General features: G+C 47.1%; 1 protein-coding gene across 4 annotated transcripts in view; it reads left to right on the top strand.

The window, feature by feature from the left end:
• The first annotated feature begins 12,870 nt into the window (after positions 1-12,870).
• IL4R (interleukin 4 receptor) overlaps positions 12,871-20,333 on the top strand; it is a 37,946-nt gene continuing 30,483 nt past the window's right edge. For 2 of the 4 annotated variants that reach the window (XM_082669655.1, XM_082669652.1), the window contains exon 1: positions 12,871-12,950. The gene's annotated coding sequence lies outside the window, so the exon portion shown is untranslated. Of the gene's footprint in view, positions 12,951-13,860; positions 13,966-20,333 lie in introns of all 4 variants that reach the window. The other 2 variants (XM_082669653.1, XM_082669656.1) reach the window with 2 other exon arrangements.

Raw genomic sequence — 20,333 nt, 5'->3', positions numbered from 1 at the left:
CAACCTGGAGGCTGGGAGAGTCCAAGCAGCCACTTAGAGTAATTTGTTATACTCTGGGGCATGAGGTCTCGGCACCAGACAACTTTATTTGGAACAACAAATTCCTGTGGCGTTTCGTTCATCCAAAGAGAGAGCCAGCTTGACTTTACAGCTGCTCGCGCAGATAGATGGAAATGCCAAAAAAGGAATCACTGCCTCTGCTGTAGGAGAAGGAATCCAGAAAAATCGCCACAGAGGAGGTGCAGGTGAAGCAGAGTACTGAAGGACGAATAGGAGTTTCACCAGGGGAACAAGAGAGGGAAAAACATCTATGGAAAAGCAAAGAGGTATGAAAGGCATTGCTCCTCTCCGGGACTGTGAATATTCTGAGCGTTGGGCAAATGGTGCAGAGCTCAGGTGATGACTCTGGTAAAGAAGACACCAGGGTTTTGTCTTGAGCTCCAAGACCGTGGGTAGGTAAGCCCAGCTCTTAAAATTGCAGAAATGACTTTGAATGAGGGCTTCCAAACTTGCACTTTTAAGTAGAACATTTTTTTATGCATGAACACCTCTACAAATTGAAATTAACTGTAACTCCAATATAAAAACCACATATAATAGAGATACATTTTTCCTTGACCACAACTGTCTTGAAGTTAGGAAACACGATTTTAGTAATAAATTAAATTAAGCCTGACCCTGTATGCCCAGTGACAAGGCTGGTGAGAAAGCTAATCTCTGTCAGAATGGGAGAACTTTTTCCCATCCAGCATCGAGTGAAAATCCAGGGTCCAATCCAGTCCAGATGGTGGATGAGAGCCTTGTGGTTTTCACCCACCCAGATGACTTCGAGAACGCTGACTGCCTTCTGCTGTCACCTCAAGCGGGCTCTCTGATGCAGGAGACAGGATTCTGTCCGTGGTCCAGCTTCCCTGGGGACAGCAGACAGCTATTTCCCTCTGAGCTGGGCACAGGCTCCAGCTACTGCCCAGGACCTCCAACTGGCCCTGGTCCCAGAGTGGGGAACCCGCCTAGCTCTGCTCACTTCTGGAGGCCCCAGTCTCCCCAGGCTCTCTCAGATTAAACCCTAAGTGCCTTAACCTGGTCTAAAGCAGTGTTTTTCAAACTGCAGGTCACGACCCATCAGTAGCTTATAAAATCAATTTAGTGGGTCATGACCTCTAATGCTTTAATTATTAATTTATTATTTAAGATCTGAAGGGTGAAATGACTCACTATATTTTTGTGTAATTAATTGTTTGTTTTGGTCATGCGTACATTTATTTATTTTTATCAATCGCTTAATATCTTTTTGATGTTTTTGCCAAACATCTGATACTGAACTTATTCAAACATACCAAGAAGATATGAATACACATATTCCCACCATCTAGATTCTACCATTAATACATATTTTAAAAAATTTTAGATTAAGGTATAATTTACTTACAGTAAGATTCACCTACTTTAGTGCACAGTTCTGTGAGTTTTGACAAATACAGTCAAGCAGCCACTACCACAATCACGATTCAGAGCAGTGCCTTCAATCCAAAAACTTCTCCCCTGCCCCTTTACAGTGACCCAGCTTCCCACCCCGTCCCTGGCAATCACTGGTCTAGTTTCTCTCCCTAGAGTCTGTCATATAAACAGAGTCATACAGTAGGTAGCATTTTCAGTCTGGCTCCTTTCATAACACATAGTACTTTGGAGATTTTTCCACAGTGTTGTGTGTATCAGAAGATTCTTCCTTTTTATTGTTGAATAGCATTCCATCATATGGATGTACTGAGGTTCATTTATTCATTCACCAGCTGGGGGACATCTAGTTTTTGGCAGTTACAAATAAAGTCACTGTAAACATTTGCAGACAGATTGCTGTGTGAACCTGAGTTTTCATTTCTCCAGGATAAATACCTCAGAGTGGAAAAGTGGGTCGTATAGTAGAACATGTTTTACTTTATAAGAAACTGTCCAACTATTTTCCAAATGACTATATCAATTTGCATTCCCACCAGAAGGTGTGAGAATTCCTGTTGTTTCAATCCTCACTATCACTTGGAATTGTGACATATTTAAAAAAAATTAATATAAAAATATGAGCCATTCTAATATGTGTGTTGAGGTATCTCGTTGTGATTTTCATTTCTAAACCCCTAATGACATGATGCTGAGCATCTTTTCACGTGTTTATTTGCTATATGTCTATATTTATTGGTAAAATGTCTGTTCAAGTCTTTTGCCCATTTTTAGGAATTGAGTTGTTTTTTATTGCATTTTAGAGTTCTTTATATTATAGATACAAGTCCTTTATTAGATACATAGTTTGCAAATATTTTCTTACCATCTGTGGCTTGCCTCTTTATTTCCTTAGTAGTATCTTTTGAAAAGCAGAAGTGTTTAATTTTGGTGAAGTGCAATTTATCAATTGTTTCATTTATGTCTACATTAACATTTTTAAACAGCTTTATTGAGATAAAATCCATAAACCATGCAATTCAGCCATTTAAAGTGTATAATTTAATCACTTTACTATATTCACAGATCCGTGCAAACCATCACCACAATCAATTTTAGAACCTTTTCATTACCCCAAGAAGAAACCCTGTACTCCTTAACCATCAGTCTCCTGCTGTCTCATCCCCACCTCCAACCCTGGGCAACATAATCTACTTTCTGGCTCTTCAGATTTGTCTATTTTGGAACCTCCATATATACTAAATAGAATCACACAACATGTGATCCTTCACAGATGGCTTCTTTCACTTGGCACAATGTCTTCAAGGTTTATCCATGTTGTAGCTTGTATCAGTGCTTCATTTCTTTTTATTCCCAAATAATATTCCCTCGTATGAATAGGGCACATTTTATTTATCCACTCTTAGTGGATGAACATTTGTGTTGTTTCCACCTTTTGGGGATTATGCATAATGCCGTTGTGTGCAAGTTTTTGTTGTTTACATATTCTAGATACAAGTCTCTTATGGGATATATGATTTTGAAAAATTTTCTTCAATTTTGGGGATTATCTTTTCACTTTCTTAATGGTGTCCTTTAAAGCCCCAAAGCTTTTAAATTTGATGATGTCAAACTTACTTATTCTTTTTTCTTTTGTTGATTGTGTTTTTTGTGTCATAGCTCAGAAATCATTGTCTAGTCCAAGGTCAGGAAAATTTATATCCATGTATTCTTCTAAGAGTTTTATAGTTTAACTCTTCCATTTAGGTCTTAGATCCATTTTGAGTTAATTTTTGTATATGATGTGAGGTAAGGATCCAACTTCATTCTTTTGTTTTTTTTGGTTTTTAAAAAAATATTTATTTATTTATTTATTTAGGCTGCACTGGGTCTCAGCTGCAGCACTCGGGATCCCCGTCACGGCATGAGGGATCCCTCAGTTGAGTCATGCAGACTTCTTAGTTGTGGCATGCAGAGTCTTTAGTTGCAGCATTCAGACTCTTTTAGTTGTGGCATTGCGAACTCCCAGTCACAGCATGCATGTGGGATCCAGCTCCCCGACCAGGGACCTAACCCAGGTCTCCCACGGTGGGAGCGTGGAACCTCACGTGCTGGACCATCAGGGAAGTCCCCAACTTTATTCTTTTGTATGTAAATATCCAGTTATTCCAGCACCATTTATTGAAAAGGCTGGCCTTTCCTCATTGAATTGTCTTGACATGTGTTAATAGTTTTTTATATTTGCTTTATCACGTATCTGTAAATATTTCCATTCCTCTATCCATCCACCAATCTATTTTATTTTTTGATGCATTTCAAAAAGTGAGTTGCCAACACCAGAATATTTTCTTCTAACACTTCAGCCTGCATATCATCAACTACAGTTCTCTAATTGCCCACAATTTTTTTCCTTTTGATATAAAATGTACATACAATGAAATACACAAATCTTAAGTGTACCACTTGATGAGTTTTGACAAATGCATTCACCTGTGCAATGCAAATTCCTTAGCAAGATATAGAACATCAACACCACCCCAGAAAGTTCCCTCCCATGCATTTATTTTTATGTATTTATTTTTGACAAATGCATGTGTCCATGTAAGCACCACCCTAATCAAGATGCAGAATATTTTCATCTCCTAAGAAAGCTCTCTTTCACTTCTTTGCTTTTAATCTTGCCTCACCCCATCTGCAGCCCAGACAGCCACTGACCTAATTTATACCACTGTAGATTAGATTAGTCTTGTCTGTTACAGAATTGCATATAAATGAAATCATACGATGTGTACTATTTTGTGATAAGCTTATTTCACCCCTGACCAACATTTGAAAAACAAAATAGAACAGAATACAACATTTCAGAATGAATGGCAAGTCGCAGTGCAAAATATTGCTTTGTTGATCTTTGTTTCACACATGCATGCACACACGTGTGCATGTGCATGTGTGTGTGTGATTGTACCGGGCCAGAATAGAAAATGCATTTCTTACTGTGGGTTGTAATCAAAAAGATTTAAAAGCTACTATTCTCCTGGACCAGAACCCTGTGTTTCTTTTCCAACTGTCTTGTCATTCTCCCTGTCCCCTCAGCTTTTTTTTGTCTCATATCAATTACCCCAGTAGTTGGTCTCCTCTTAATAACCTTGCAAATTCTGTTTCTTCCCCTGGGTCACTCTCCCCACCTCGTCCCACTCACGTTTAAACTGGAGAACGCCTACTCACCCATCAGATGTTCCACATTTGGCCCTTCCTCCAGAAAACTTCTGTTTTCATGCTTCCCTCTCAGAACTGGTATAACATTGTACCCTAACTACTTGGTCATGCTTTCCTCCAGCTGACCATAAGCTCCTTGGGGACCGGAACCATGTCTTATTCGCCTTTGCAGTCCCTAGCTCGCAGGATGTGATGACATATAATAGGCATCAATAAATATACACTGAATGAATGAATAAACCCCAGGGTTCTGGGTGACAGGGTTTTAAATAAACCAGCCTGTTTTTTCCCAAGGCCCCATTCCTGCATATTTTATTGTCCTGTATATCTCTGATTTCTTAACCATCATTTTTTATAACCTCCTTCAATCACCCTGAGACTTTAGCCTTTCAACTTTCTTCTCTCCATGCCCCATACTAGTCCTTTCATCCTTGTAACTTCCTTCCAGACATGCTGAGGCAAACGACTGTCTTTATGAGGATGACATAATAGCCTTATCTTTTTTTTTTTTTTTGGTAATAGCCGTATCTTTGTGACCTCTGTCCCAGAATGGCCCCTCATCTTCCAAAGTAACGCTAATTCTGTGACTGTGGATATGCGAGTGGGTGTGTAGGGTGTGAATGCACATGTGCATGGAGAGATGGTCATAGGCAGGAGAGTCATTGGCTCATTTTGGTCTGGGTCTTGCCCTCAAGGCAAAGAAGCCCACTGATATACCTCCCAGATAGAATCCCAGAGAGGAAGTATAGCAGAGTGGTCAAGGGCACAGGCTGTGGAGTAGGAGGGGTATTGGGTATTGTGCATTTTTACCACTTGCTAGCTGTGAGATCTTGGGCAAGTTACTTAATCTCTCTGAGCTTCAACATCTTCGTCTATAAAATGGGGATACACAGTGTTGTTTGAAGATTAAATGGGACAATTAATTATATGGCACTGGGCACATGGCAAGTTTCCAAGGAATGGAAATGAGTCCAGTCTGGAGGAATGACATTTCCCAAGAGGTATGTCTGAGTGTCCGAAGGAGAAGAGAAAAGACCCAGCCAGAGGTAAGCTGAGTTAAAGACCAAAGACACAGATGGCACTCAAGGACCAGCAAAAGGCCACTCAGGGAACACAGAAACAACACAGGAAAGCATTGGACGTGGAGCCCCAGTGTGCCGAGAGCTGGTTTCCACGTTCTTTAACTGTCTGGGCTTCAGCTCCTCCTTGGTCACTTCCTGCTGGGCAGTTGAGGGTGACTCACCGAAGCTCTGTAGGTCTCAGTCACGTCAACGTTCCCACAGTCCACGCCTTCATTCACTCACTCACTCACTCACTCAGCAGGTGCTCTGTGGGTGCTGGAAATACAAGACTGTTGTTTGTAGCTGTATCCCAGTACATAGCACAGTGCCTGGCACATAGTAGGTGCTCAATAAATATTGGTTCACAGAGTAAATGAACAAGACAGACAGAGTCACAGCCCGCAAAGAGCTCACATCTAATAGAGAAAACAAGCACAAAATCACAAGGTGCCCAAAACTCCTGAACAAGGACATCGGGTAAGTGGCCACAGGCATACAGAGGAGCTACCCTGTCTGGGAAGCTCAAGACCTCTCCACTGAGGAGATGTCAGGCCTTCAAAAAAGACGGTGGTTTCTGCAGGCTGAGGAATGCAAGAAGAGCACAGCCAGCCCAGGGAACAGAGATGGAGAAGGGGAAGCTCATATTATTAATCACTTACTATGGGCCGGAAATTTTATATTTGCTTTTTCACTCTTGGAAAGGATTAGAATTTATCCACAATGAAACAGGAAGACACTGCCGCTTGCCATGCCTAGAATCCTTCTGCCACTTGCTCTCCCCTCTGCTGGGCCTCAGCTCTCATGTGGATTATTGCAGCACCCTAGCTGGTCACCAGCCGTGTCCCCCTCAGATTCACCATCCATGCAACTGCCAGAGGGATTGTTCTATAACCCACGGTTGAACCTCTCTTGCCTTGGTTTGGAATCCTTTGACGCTCCACATCACCTCAGGCTGGTGTTCAAGACCTTTTGTAATATGGCCCCAAGCTGCATTGCTGGCCCCAGCCCGGCACTCCCTGAGATATACTTGTACACCTCCACCCCTTGCTCGTGCTGCTTTTTCTGCCTGGGTGCGCACCTTCCCTCTTGTCTCCTTCAGAATGCAGCCCTACCTTCCACTGCAGCTCATTCCTCTTCAGAGATGCACTCAGGACCCATTTCGGATGCCTCCCTCCCTGGTAGTCCCCACGCTTCCTGCTTGTAGCCTTTTACCCCTGATCACAATCTGGTTGTACTCAATTTGACTACTATCTCTTGAGTCCTCATTGCTCTGAGCTACAGATCAACCTCAGGGGAAGAGAAATAAGCCAAGTAAGGCTGGGTTTTCACCCTTGGGAAGCCCGCTGTCTGATGGGAGGGTCCCCTGAGAGTCCTGTGGTCAAATTAGCTTTTAAAGGTTGGAAGCCTGTTTCCTTTAACCCAGTGGTTCCATGCCTGGGGCCACCACCACTTCCCACCCCACTTTGCATTTGGCAAAGTCTGGAGACATTTTGGTTGCTACAACAGGCAGGAGCCTTCTGGAATCTAGTGGGTAGAGGCCAAGAATGCTGCTAAACATCTTACAACGCATGGGACACCTCCCCACAACAAAGACTTATCCAGCTCAAAATGTCAATAGCACCGAGGTTGAGAAACTCTGGTTTAACCATTAAGCAATGAGGAGTCACAGGGAGATTCTCAACCAAAAGAGAGAGAGATTTAACTTTGTGAATTCTGACAGCTGAGTCCGTGGTGGCCTGGAGGAAGGCAACCCTGGAGACAGTATAATTCAGGACTTTTTTTCCTTTGTCCCGGGACATCAGTGAAGTAAGCAGGCAGGAGTGTACTGGTCTTCAGCCAGGAACACTAAGCTTTGTGTACATTCCTCCCTGGCAAATCAAGCATATTGCAAAAAGGGCAGTGTTGCAACGTCAGTTAGGCTCCTGAGAGGAGCTTCTCTCTCCTGAGGAAGTGTGCTCACTCAGTACTCACCAGCTGTGCAATCTTGAGCAAGTATCTTACCCTCTCTGTGTCTTTTCCCCAACTGTAAATGGACCTAATCATAGTACCTAATTCCAAGAGTTTTTGTAAGGATTAATTAATATATGACAAGAGCCTACAACAGAGTCTGGTACATAGTGCCACACTACTACGTAAATGTCAGCTCTTAACATCATCCTGTCATCACTACCACCATCACCACCACCATCCTTATCATTAGCATCAACTTCAACACCCCCACCACTATCATCATCAACATCCCCGGCACCACCACCATGATTATCCCCACCAGCACCAGCACTGTCATCATCATCACCACCATCATCATCACTGCCATCATCATCATTCCTTTCTTTTAGAAGAAAGCCTGTTTATCGAACCTGCGCTACCTGAGGTTTGATTGGATGTCATTCTGCCCCAAGGGTGGTAGCAAAAGGGATCAGCCCTCAGCCCCGTTGACACAGTCTGCTGGCTATGTCCACAGAGCTTGGTTCAGGGTTGTTATCAATCCCTTGGTCCTCACCCCCCCAAAACCAGGTGAGCCAGGCCAGCTTGGAGGCCCCAGATGGCTCCAACTCTTGAAATAAACCCCCTGGATCTGCTCTGTTCAAAACTGCAAAATGACAAAAAGTCAAAATTTCTCCTGTGGAGAAATGGTGTCTGGAGGTAGACCACAGCTGCTGCGGTTCAGCTGTTCAAAGATGTCAGGGCTCCCATGTCTGGAAAATTCTTTTCACCTTACAAGAATTCCAGATATTGGCCCTTGCTGGAGTTGCTTCCGTAGCCCGCAGACATCAGGACTCCCGCACTGCGGTTGTCTTGGCCTTCCCTCCTGGCGGCAGGATGGTCTGTGTTCACAGCCGCGAGACCCCTTCTATCAGGAATACTAACATTGCCCCGGAAGCACTCCCCCACATACAGACTTCCATGTGTGTTTAGTTGGCAGAACTGGGTCACTCAGCCACCCATAGGACAAGGGAGGCTAGGAAAGCTGGAACGGGACTGTCATGATTGGCTGAAACAAATCATGATCCATTGCCTCAGGGAGGGTACATCACTGCCCTGAAGAAGCCTGGGTTCTGTTGGCAAGGAAGAACGTGAGAGGTGAGTATTGTAGGTCTGCAGCAGTTCAAGGTACAATGGCTGCAAAACAAACTATCCCCAAACTTTGTGGCATTTATTTAGCTCATGAATCTGCAACCTGGCCGGGCTCAGTGGGGACAGTTTGTCTCTGTGCTACTTGGCATCAGATTGAAACAGTAGCAACATTCATTTTGCTGGTGACTTTGCAATTTGGTCAGGGTTCAGTGGGCTCGGCTCATGTCTGTTCCTCTTGGTGTCAGCTGGGATGGCTCAGGAATGGGAGCTGGAAACATCTGAGGGCTCGCTTGTTCACATCTGGGCCTGGGCTGGGAAGTCCCGTACAGCTGGGATTCCTCCGGCCTTTCTCTCTGTCTCTCTGTGTTCTCTCCATGTTCTCTCTCCAGGACTGTGGCTTCAGGGTAGCTGGACTTCTCACATGTCAGCTCAAGGATCCCAAGTGTGAGCTGAGAGAGAGAGAGAGAGAGAAAGAGACAGAGACAGACAGACAGGCAGACAACAGAAAGAAAGAAAGAAAGAAAGAAAGAAAGAAAGAAAGAAAGAAAGAAAGAAAGAAAGAAAGAGAGGGAGGAGGGAGGGAGGAGGGAGGGAGGGAGGGAGGGAGGGAGGGAGGAAGGAAGGAAGGAAGGGATTCTATACATAGACCTTTTACCTTTCACAAAAAATAATGCAAAATGGATCATAAACCTGAATGTACAATGCAAAACTATGAAACTTCTAGAAGATGACATAGAAGAAAATCTAGGATCTAGGTTTGGCAATAAGTTTTTAGATAACAACACCAAGAGCGTGATCCATGAATGAAAAAACTTAATAAGTTGACTTTCATTTTTTAATAAGTTGACTTTCATTTAAAGTCAAAAATTCCACTTTACGAAAAACTCTGTTAAGAGAATGAAAAGATAAGCCAAAGCTTGGAGAAAATCTTTGCAAAACACATGTCCAATAAAGGACTTGTATCCAAAATATACAAAGAATTTTTAAAAACTCAACTCTAAGAAAACAAACAACCCTATTTAAAAATGGGCAAAAGATCTTGACAGATGAAAAAGAAGATACACAGATGGCAGATAAGCATATGAAAATATGCTCAATGTAATATATCTTTAAGGAACTTGTAGATGAAAACAACCATGAGCTACCATTACACGTCTACTAGACTGGCTAAGATCCCCAAAACTGACAACACCGAATGCTGGCAGGAACGCAGAGCAACAGGAACTCTCATTCGCTGCTGGTGGCAATGCGAAACGGCACAGCCATTTTGGAAGAGTTGGGCAGCTCCTTACAAAACTAAATGTATTCTTACCATATGATCTTAGCAATCACACTCGGTATTTACCCAAAGGAGTTGAAAACGTGTCCACGTAAAAACCTGCACACAAGTGTTTATAGCAGCTTTATTCATACTTGTCAAAAGCTGAAAGCAGTCAAGGAGTCCTTCGGTAGGTGAATGGCTAAATAAGGAGTGGTCCATCCAGACCATGGAATATTATTCAGTGCTAAAAAGAAATGAGGTAGCAAGCCATGAAAAGACATGGGGGGACCTTAAATGCATATTACTAAGTGAAAGAAGCCAGTCTTAAGAGGCTATATACGGTCAGATTCCAACTATATGGCATCCTGGAGAAAGCAAAACTATAGGGACAGTAAAAAGATCAGTGGCTTCCAAGGTTCATGGAGAGGAGGAGGTGAAGCCTAGGGGATTTTCAGGAAGGTGAAACTCTTCTTTATGTTGCTGTCCTGGTGGATAGATGTCATTATGTATTTGTCAAAACCCACAGAACAGCTCAGAAGAAAGCGAGCTTTCACCTTAATGTAAAGAGCAGACTTCAGTTAATAATGATGTATAAACACCGGTTCACTAACTGTTACAAATGTACTGCATGAATGCACGATGTTACTAATAGGGGAAAGTATGCACAGGGGAGGGGGTACTATAAGAGCGCTCTGTACTAACAATTTTTCTGTAAAATCTACAACTGTTCTAAAATTAAAAAAAACAATTTAAACCTGAAAGACAGGATTAAAAACAAGGAATGTAATGTGAGCTGAGCTCGTAGTGAGGCCGAACTTGGCAACCGCCTGTGTTGAGGGCCTGAGTTGTTACCGCTTTGGGGCCTCCAACTCCCCCTCCAAGGCCTGACACAGAGCAGCCACTGACAAAGTTTGGACAGCTCAGGCAGGCATCCAAATAGTGCGGCTATATGCGAGAGGGCAAACTTTACATGTATTATCCTTCTAAGGCTTCAGGACGATGCCTTATTTTCGTTAACTCTTTTTTTTTTTTTTTTTTTTTGGCTGCGTCGGGTCGTTAATGCTTTACACTGACGTAATTTCAGACTTACAAAAAAGTGGCACGTACAAAGAACTCCCATATTCCCTTTCTCCAGATTTCCCAAATGTCTTCACATCCAACCACATCTGCCCCATCCTTTCCTCTCTTTTCAGTGCTGTTTTTACCCCCATTTCACAACCAAGCAAACAGGTGGAGGAAGCAGGCTCTGAACTGGCTTCTCATCTTCCTTCTGATCAGAACAACAGCGAACATCTATCGAGCACCTACTATGTGCCGGGCGTTGCTCCAAGAACTTTTCATGCCTCTCATCACATGTATTTCAGACCCTATGAGGTGGGGCCTGTGATCACCCCCACTTTGCAGATGTGGGAGCTGAGGCACAGTGCACGAGCCACTTCACCCAGAGTCCGACAGTAAGCAGTGGGGTTCGTACGCAGACGCAGACGCAGTCGGTCTGGTGGAAGCGAGGGAAGAGTGAAGAATGACTTAAAGATGCAGAAAACAGGGTGGGAGCCCAGTTCGGGAGGCCAGGAGGGCAGACAGCCCAGACCACACATTCCCAAAGTGAGACTTCCACTGTCTCCAGATAAAAGTTGGCACAAACTCAGAGACACAAAGACGGGGCAAAAGAAGATTTCATGTTTAGGAGGGGACCCCAGCACTATCCAGCCTGGGTCTGCACACCTCCTACCTGACCTTCTTCCCCTCTCCCCTCCTCAAGGCTCTCCAGCCAACCTGGCCTTCAGGCAATTCCTCCAACATGATAAATTGGTTCCCACCCCAGGGCCTTTGCACTTGCTGTTCTCACTTTCTAAACTAGTCTTGCCCCCATCCCCTTCAGGCTAGAAGCTCAAACGTCTCCTCCTCCAGAAGGAGATAAGTCTCTCTCTGTTTTACTCTCTTCTTGGTATCTCTTGTTACCTGAAATACTTTGTTCATTTACTGTTTTTCCCTACCTTCTGGGCTCCAACAGGGCTTTTACGGTGTGCAGTGATTAGTGGTCCATGGAGCGTGGGTTGGAATCCCACACCGGCTGCATGATTCTGAGCAAGTTTCCCCATCTGTAAACTGGGGGACAGTAGTATAGCTCCCTCACAGGGTAGCTGTCAGTTAATATATGCATGGCCTTAGAAAGGGGTCTGCCAGATGGTACTAACTGTTGATTGAAGAGTTGTTTCACAATCTACATTTTTTTTTTTTTTTTTTTTTTACAATCTACATTTTGATAGAGCCCGGCATATCGAAGGCGCTCAGAAAACGTTTGCTGAAGAGAAGAACACACGTCCGCATCCAGCAGAAGTTGGGCTGTCGGGGAAGAGTAGCAGGATTAAAGATGCCCAGCCCCCCAACCCTTAACGGACCTGCCCCCTGTGCCTAGAGAGGCAGAGAGGGGCCTCAGCAGGACAGGCAGGGGCAGGGGCGGTGGGACCGGCTGGTGCCAAATCCGGAGGCTCCACCCGGAGCTGGGATTTTATTCTGAGAGCTAGGGGAAGCCCTGCGGAGTTCTCCCCGCTGGGGTGTGACCTCCAGTGACCTTGGGGCCCGGGCGCTGGGATCGCCTCCGGGAGAGATCGGCAGCCCCTTGGACTGCGGGGACGGAGGGGACCGGGACAGTGACTCAGCTGTGACCGTCGGCGCCCCTGCCGGGAGGGCGACCCGAGGAGCGCGGGGTGAGCGGGGCGGTGAGGGGCGGCACAGGCCAATGGGCGGGGAGCGGGGCGGGGCGCAGGAAGCTGGGCGGGCTTGGCAGGCGGCCTAGGAAAGCCCCGCCCGACGCAGCCAAGGCCGGGACGGCCGCCCGGGGTGTCTCCCACTTCCCGCTCCGGCGCTGGAGCGGCGACTGGACTAGGAGCACGCAGGTAGGACCCGGGGCCCGCGCACGGGTGGGAGGCTGGGGGATCGGCCCGGGCACGCGGCGGCGGTCCACAGAGCGCTGGGCCGCCGGCGGGACGCCAGGCGGCGGGGACCCCGGGATTTCCCGATCCCCAGTGGGGATTGCTCACCTGCCGGCTCCTCTTCGCGCGAGGGGCAGCGGAGCCTCCGTGCGTTCCGCGCAGCGCACCTGAAGCGGGGCTGGGGAGGTTAGGGCTGATGCTCAGACACCCGGACGCCCCAAACTCGCCCCGTCCCCGACACGTCAGAGGGGCGGCCCCTTGAAGGGGCTTGGGAACGTCGTGAGCGTGGGGGGAGGCAGGTCTTGGGCCACCAACCTCCCCCGTCTTCTCTGGGCAGTCACCCCCAACCCCGCGCACGGGAGGTCGGTGAGGATTTGGATAGAGGAATCTGGTGAAACAAGGCCCTTTCGACCTCTGCTGTCCTTATTTGAGTATTGGATGGGCCCAATAATAGCGATCATTTGCTGGGACTTACGTTGTACGGGCCTGCCCTGAGCACTGAAAGTATTCTGAGTTAAAGTTCAAAATAACCTTTCTGGTCGCTGCTTTGTGTTTATTGTGGCCATTTTGCAGATGAGAACTACTGAGGCACAGGCAGCTTACATGACTTGCCCAAGGTGATGCCCACAAAAAAAGTGCAGAGCAGGATTCCAACGCACTCATTCTGGCACCAGAGCCCACTGCCCTCCACATGTCAACATTTGTCAAACTACCCCATAAACAAATTCTCCAAGGGATTCGCTTAAGGTGCAGTTTCTCAGGCTCTTTTTGGTGAGATTCAGGTTCAGTAAACCCAGGAATCTAGATTCTTCTTCTCCTTCCTCTCCTCCTCCTTCTTCTTCTCTTGAACAAAATCTATGTTTCTTATAATCAGGACAGTCTGGGGACCAGCAAACGGTGCCTGCTGCTGGGATCCACACATCACCCCCAGGCCAGCACTTACCCTGCTTGAATCCCAGGCTTTGCCCTCTGCAGCGAGGTAGGACCCCCGCCCCCCTGCAACTCCTCCCCTGTGGGCAGCCTTTTAGGATCACCAGGCATTTGCTGGGACAGCAGTGCCTTTATTAAAATCCTTAAGTCCAGTGGGAAAACTGAGGCTCAGGTTTACTTTTGTCCAGGTGTCCCCCACAGTCAGGGGTTTCCAGAGTCCTACAAAGGCCACTTGAACTCAGCTAGCCCCACCATGAGTACAGCTGAGGATGCTGAGGTATAGAAAGGGGGGTGACCTACCCCAGCCATTCATTCACTCATTAGCACTCACTGGGCTGTTCAGCGCACTGGTGTTTGCCCTCAAGGAGCTCCCTCTCGGGGGGCGGTTGGGGAGAGCTATGAGGAAGGGAGGAAGCGCAGGTAGGGGGTGATCAACCTTCATGGGTCAGTGGGGCGGACTTCATGGAGCAGGGACCTCTGAGCCAGCCCTGGGAGAGGAGGAGAGGAGCTTGGTAGGTGTAGAATGAGAGGGAACAGCATGCTGAACAGTGGGAACAGCATGGATAAAGGCTAGGAGGTCGTTCAGGGAGCGGGAGAAAAGCCAGTGCTGGATGGAAAGGTGGGGAGTGTTGTGAAAGGCCTTGAATGCCATGCGGAGGAGTGTAGGCCAGTGTATTTTACCTTTGCCTGAACCATAAGAATCACGATACAGATTCCTGGGCCCCACTGCAGACCTCTGGCGCTAAATCTAGAGGGAGGCTGGGGGAAGGCCGCAGGGAGGGAAAACCACTAACCAGTCACGCTGGTTACAATACACCCAGTTACCAGCAGGTCTGGGATGACCTGAGGTTTTCCAAATTCTGGACAGTGACTGAGTAACTGAGGTGTTTTGTACAGCAAAGCCCAGGGTTGCAGAAAGCCGAGGGAGGGGCAGGAATGCTGTCCCCGAAGGCATTCACAATTTCCTGCTGTTCAGATTCAGAAGAGGAGCTGAAATGCAGTATCAAGGAAATGAGAAGAGAGACCCTTTCCCGGACCCCCTTCTCTCTATCCCCGTACCCCCCATCCCTATCCCCCGGATGGAGGAGAGAGTTTGGGATCAAATGTCCACTGCCCTTGATGGCAGCTGGGAGTGGGGCAGGGACAGAGGCCCCCTGGGTGCTTCGTTTCCTCACGTTTGTAAAATTGAGCTTCTGTGAGTGCTAATGACATCATGTTTTATAAGCTCCTTAGCACAGTTTCCAACACAACATATCCACAGTCAGTATCCATGTCTGTTGTTAGCTGTCAAGAAATATAGCTTGGAGGTTAAGAGCATGGACTCTGGGGCCAGATCACACAGGTTCAAATACTGGCTTTGCCACTTCTCATGGAGCCAAGTTCTCAAGACTTCAGTTTCCCCATCTGTGAAATTATAGTGTCTACTTTATACCATTTGTAGTGATGATGAACTGAATTCATAAGTGCCAAGCATACAGAACAGCGCCCAGTGTGAAGCAAGCACTATATATTTGTTAAGTAAATAAATGCACCCCATTGGATGGCATTTAATCTGCCCATTTTGCAGGTGAGGAAACCAAGACTCAGAGATGTGTGCGGCGGCCTTGCCTAAGGTCGTACATCTAAGAGCACATCTAAGAGTGACAGATGGAGGGATTCAAACCTGCTTTCCTTCCCAACCTCTGTCCTTTCCCACTGTGCCACTTTGCTGGGGTGGCCGAGAGGGACATCTTTTGGAGCAATTCCTCAGGACCGTGGAGACATACCAGTCTTGTTTGACCAGATTTCCCTTGGCTCGGCTAGAAGAGAGGCCGACGCTTGCCTAGATGTTGTACGAATTTGCCCTTGCAAGAATGTGGATGGGAGAACCCCAGTGGAGGATGAGAGACCTAGAGAGACCAGGGGACCCTGCATCTGATGGGCCGTAACCCCTGTTGCTTTGCTTCCAGCCAAGTCATTCTGCTTCTCTGACCCTGAGGCAGAGAGAAGGCTTGAAGACAGGGGCCCCAGGTTCAAATGTCAGCTTGCTGTTCTTCCTATCTGTGGGATCTGGAGGAAGTTGCTTAACCTCTCTGAGCCTCAGTTTGCTTGTCAGTAAAATGGGTGTTTGGAGGGGGAGGGGCGGTATTCGTGAGATGATTTTTGGAGATACCTTGCCCACAGCCCCGTGATTGCTATTTCTCTCCCCGATCAGGACAGAGTCACTTCTTCACATCCAGCGCCTGGCTTCCTCATTCATTTCTTCTTCGGATATTTATTGGGTACTTGTGTGCCAGGCAAGGTGCCAGGTGCTACTGATAGAGCACTGGACAAAGTCCTTGCTCTCCTGGAGTTCGACTTCTAGTTCTGAAAACAGGCAGTACACAAACAAACATACACAGATCTATACTCCTTATCTAACATTGGAAATCCACAAGCTCTGAAAACCGGAAGCGTTCTCATCACTCAGGTGGAAGCAAGACCTGACATGAGCTAAATGCGAGGCTCTTTGGAGGCTTTATTTATTCCCCTTGGTGTGAAGACTCGTGTGTCTCGCTGCAGAGATGTTCATGTGACTGGTCACAGTGTGCTCCTCGGGCCCCATGGGGGGCAGGGGTAGTTTTGATGGGTGGTATTTTATACAAGATGACCTTTCTCTAATCTGAGTAATCCTGAATTCGGAAACACACCTGGCCCCCAGGATCTCACACAGGATGACAGGCACCTACAGTATCGTGTCACATAGTGACAGTGCTTGGAAGCAGTGTGGGGGTGGAGGCGGGGGAGCCTCTCTGAGGAGGGACATTTAGAAGGACAAGGGGCAGAGACCCTGGAGGAGCGGGCCAGGTGGAGGGAACCAGAGAGGATGCTAGGAAAGGTCTCGTCCGCCCGACCGGCCCCATTTCCGGGCCTGCTGCTTGCCCCCGCTCTGCGTGCACAGTTCTGTCTACATGCACACATCTTCGCCTTTCCAAGAAGTGGTGATGCCTCTGAGGTTTCGGGTTTGCCTCCGACTGACTCATTTTCATTCTTGGGGCCCCCCCCCTTGGGACTCCTCATCTTCTCGACGTCACTTAAGAAATCCAAGTCTTCACCAAAGCAGGCCTGGGAGCTGCGACTGTCTGGGGATGCTCACCGTCTGGGCTGGCATCTGAGTCCCCCCTCCCCCTCCCTCCAGAGAGAGAGGGAGGAGGGGGGTCCGGGTGAGGGGGAGAGAAGCTTGGCCCTCGAGGGTTTGGTGGGACGGCTTTTCTGAGAGGGAGGAGGTGTTCTAAGCAACAGGACTGTGAAGGGACTAACAGCCTCCGGCCTGCAGAGCCAGTTTGCGAAGCTGAAAGTGACAGGCGCGCACATGTCTTGAGCGCCAGCATGGGGGTCGCTGCTTATACTCAACTCAGCGAGCTTGCTGGGGCTGGGGACACAGCAGTGACTGATGCAGCAACAAGGGCCCTCATGGAGCTGACCATCTAGTGGTGGAGGTGACTTTTTTGTGTTTTTTGTGTTTTTTTTTGTGGTACGCGGGCCTCTCACTGTTGTGGCCTCTCCCGTTGCGGAGCACAGGCTCCGGACGCGCAGGCTCAGCGGCCATGGCTCTGCAGCATGTGGGATCTTCCCGGACCGGGGCACGAACCCGTGTCCCCTGTATCGGCAGGCGGACTCTCAACCACTGCGCCACCAGGGAAGCCCTGGAGGTGACTTTTGAGCTAAGACCTGACATAGACACGTGGATATCTGGGGAAAGAGTGATCCCAGCAGAAGGAACAGCAAGTGCAAAGGCCCTGAGGAAGCTGATGTGGTTGGCTGGAGTTGAAGCAAGTTGAAGAGGCCTGGGGAGAGAGGTCAGGCAGGCCAATAGCAGCCAGAGCCCTGCATTGTCTCACTCAACTTGTACAGTAACTCTACGAGGTGGGAACTGCTCACCTCCCATCGATCTGCCCAGCAGCCCTGTGCACGTGGTCAGGCCAGGACTGACGTCACAGGTGATCCAGTCATTGCCCAGATCATTTTACAGATTATTTTACCGATGAGCATCTTCCCAGCATGGCAGACACCCTAAAGCAGAGGGGGCGTGGTGGGGCTTAGGGTGGTGGAGGCAGGTAGATGCGTCGGTGCCTCCCCAGTTCCCTGGGGAGGAAACTGAGGCTCAGGGAAGAGACTTACTCGGTGATACAACTTGGAAGGAGCAGAATCTGGATTCAAATCCAGGGCTGGAAGCCTATGCACTTAACTACTATTCTGAGCCATCCAGCCCAAGGAGCAGAGTTTAAAAGAAGTAGGTTTCTAGGTTAGAAATAAGGGAGCACAGTCACCAAGAGCTGTTTTGGTGAACTGCGGAAGGCCTGAGGGTTTCCTGAAGCAGCCAAGAGAGTGTTTTGTCTTTTTAAGAGGAACTTCTCCAGAGAGGAGGGACGCCAGATCTCTGCCCTCCAAGCCCGCAGACCCTCAGCTTCCCAACAGTCTTGCTTATGGGGAGTAGACCTTCTAGAAACCAGATTCTACTGTTGGACAGCTCTAACTGGGAGAATATCTTTCCTGGGATTTAGCCAAATTAGCTTTCCAGGAACTTTTGCTTTCTGGCTTTGGTTCTACCCCTTGGAGTTAGTAAGCATCCTCTTCCATCCCAGCGCAGTGATTCTCTTATTCAGATGACACAGCCATAATTCATTCAGTCATTCTTCCTCTTCAGTCTGGCTTTGGGCATGATCTAATTGGTCAGAGTCCCACATAGAAACCATTGCCTCCCCCAAAGCCTGCCCAGTCAGAGAGGAGGGAGACTCTCACCTCCTTGGATCTGGAGTCCATACCTCTGTTGATACCACCTGCAATCATACTTTGTAGTGGCCACACCCCAGTTGGGGCTGCTATTGAACTTGTCAGCTAAACCCTCCAGTTCTCTCCTCTACACGAGCTGCTGTCAGTTAAGGTTTCTTCCATTCTGAGATTCCTTGTTTGAGGCTAACAGTTGTTCTCAGTCTTTCTTGTTTTCTAGTAAGTCAACTGCAGGCTATAATTTTTTCTCTGAGTACTGCTATGGCTTCATTCCACAGGTCTCGTTACACAGTGTCATTCACTGCTAACTATTAGAGTTTATTATTTCCCTTTTGATTAAAAGTGTTATGTGCGTTATAATTTTTTTAAGGTAGATGGAATATTTTAAGTTATCTTTTGATTGTTGATTTCTGAATGTATTGCATAATGGTCAACATTTGTAGATTCTATGATATCAGTGATGGAGAATTTGTCGAGATCGTCTTTGTAGGATTTTCTGGTCCATTTTTTTTCTGTTTGTTCCTCTTGCCTTTGAAAGGATGTGTGTTTTTGTTGGGTTAAAGTTCTAGAAATATATTTTGTTCACGCTTACTAATTATATCATTTATATTTTCTCTGTTTTTATGTAGTTTTCTCTACCTGATATATCTCCCACTATGATAGAGGATCTGTTCATTTTTCTCTGGCCTCCTCTCAGTTTTTTGCTTCGTTTTCGTAGGTATGTTGTTAGGTGCTTATAAACAAAATACAATACGAGTAGAAGAGGGCTCATGATTTTTATACCTTCTTGGTGAGCTGCTCCTTTTATCAGTATAAAACAGCTACCTTTCTTTTAATACTTTGATGCCTTAAATTCCATTTTATTCAGTATTAATATCGTATACCTGTTATCTTTATTTGCATTTTTCCTGACTAATTTTCCAATTCTTTATTTTCTTTTCTTCCCCTCTAACGTCGAAGGACTTTTCTTTGACCCCAATCTGGTAGCCGCATGAGTTTAAAAAAAAAACAAAAAAGAAACTTGCATTTTAGTCTCAGCTCTGCAACCCACTTGCTCAGTGATCTTGGGCAAGTCATTTTCCCTCTTTGGGCCTCAATTTCCTAAACCATAACATGGGGATATGACTCGCTTTGCCCCTCTCTAGGGTTTTTGTGAAAATAACAACACATAGTGAATATGAAAGGCATTGTAAACATCCCTGTACTCATACTAGTCGTTGGGTGTAAACACTGGCCGGCATTCTAGGCAGTGAGAATGGCATGTACAAAGGCCTGGAGGAAGGAACACATCCACAATGAGGCAGCCAGCGACTTCAGTTTCGCCATCATTGGTTGGCTGCCTCTGCGTTCGTGAGGAGACGTGCATGAGACACAGTCCCTGGCCTGGAGGACTTTCAGTCTGGAAATGGAGCAAAATGATGCGAACGGCTCACTCTTTATGAGCATGGAAATGATGTTTGGACAGAGGGACAGGCAGGGCTGGGAGGTGGGGGGAGGAAAGAGTAGCGTTTGCTCAGGAACATCCTGAGAGAGTGGCGTAGGAGGAGGGCACTGAGAGGCAGAGGAAACAGCCCAAGGGAAGTGGGGAGTCTGTGGCTCATATGGGGAGGGTGGGGCAGGGCTGGGGGGGTGTAAGGACTGCTCTTTGATCCCCTCGTCTGCACCCCC

Source organism: Grampus griseus (assembly GCF_964374135.1).
Source record: "Grampus griseus genome assembly, chromosome: 14".
Classification (NCBI taxonomy): Eukaryota; Metazoa; Chordata; class Mammalia; order Artiodactyla; family Delphinidae; genus Grampus; species Grampus griseus.
Note: the sequence above shows the minus strand (reverse complement) of the source record. Positions and strands in the feature narration are given on the sequence as shown.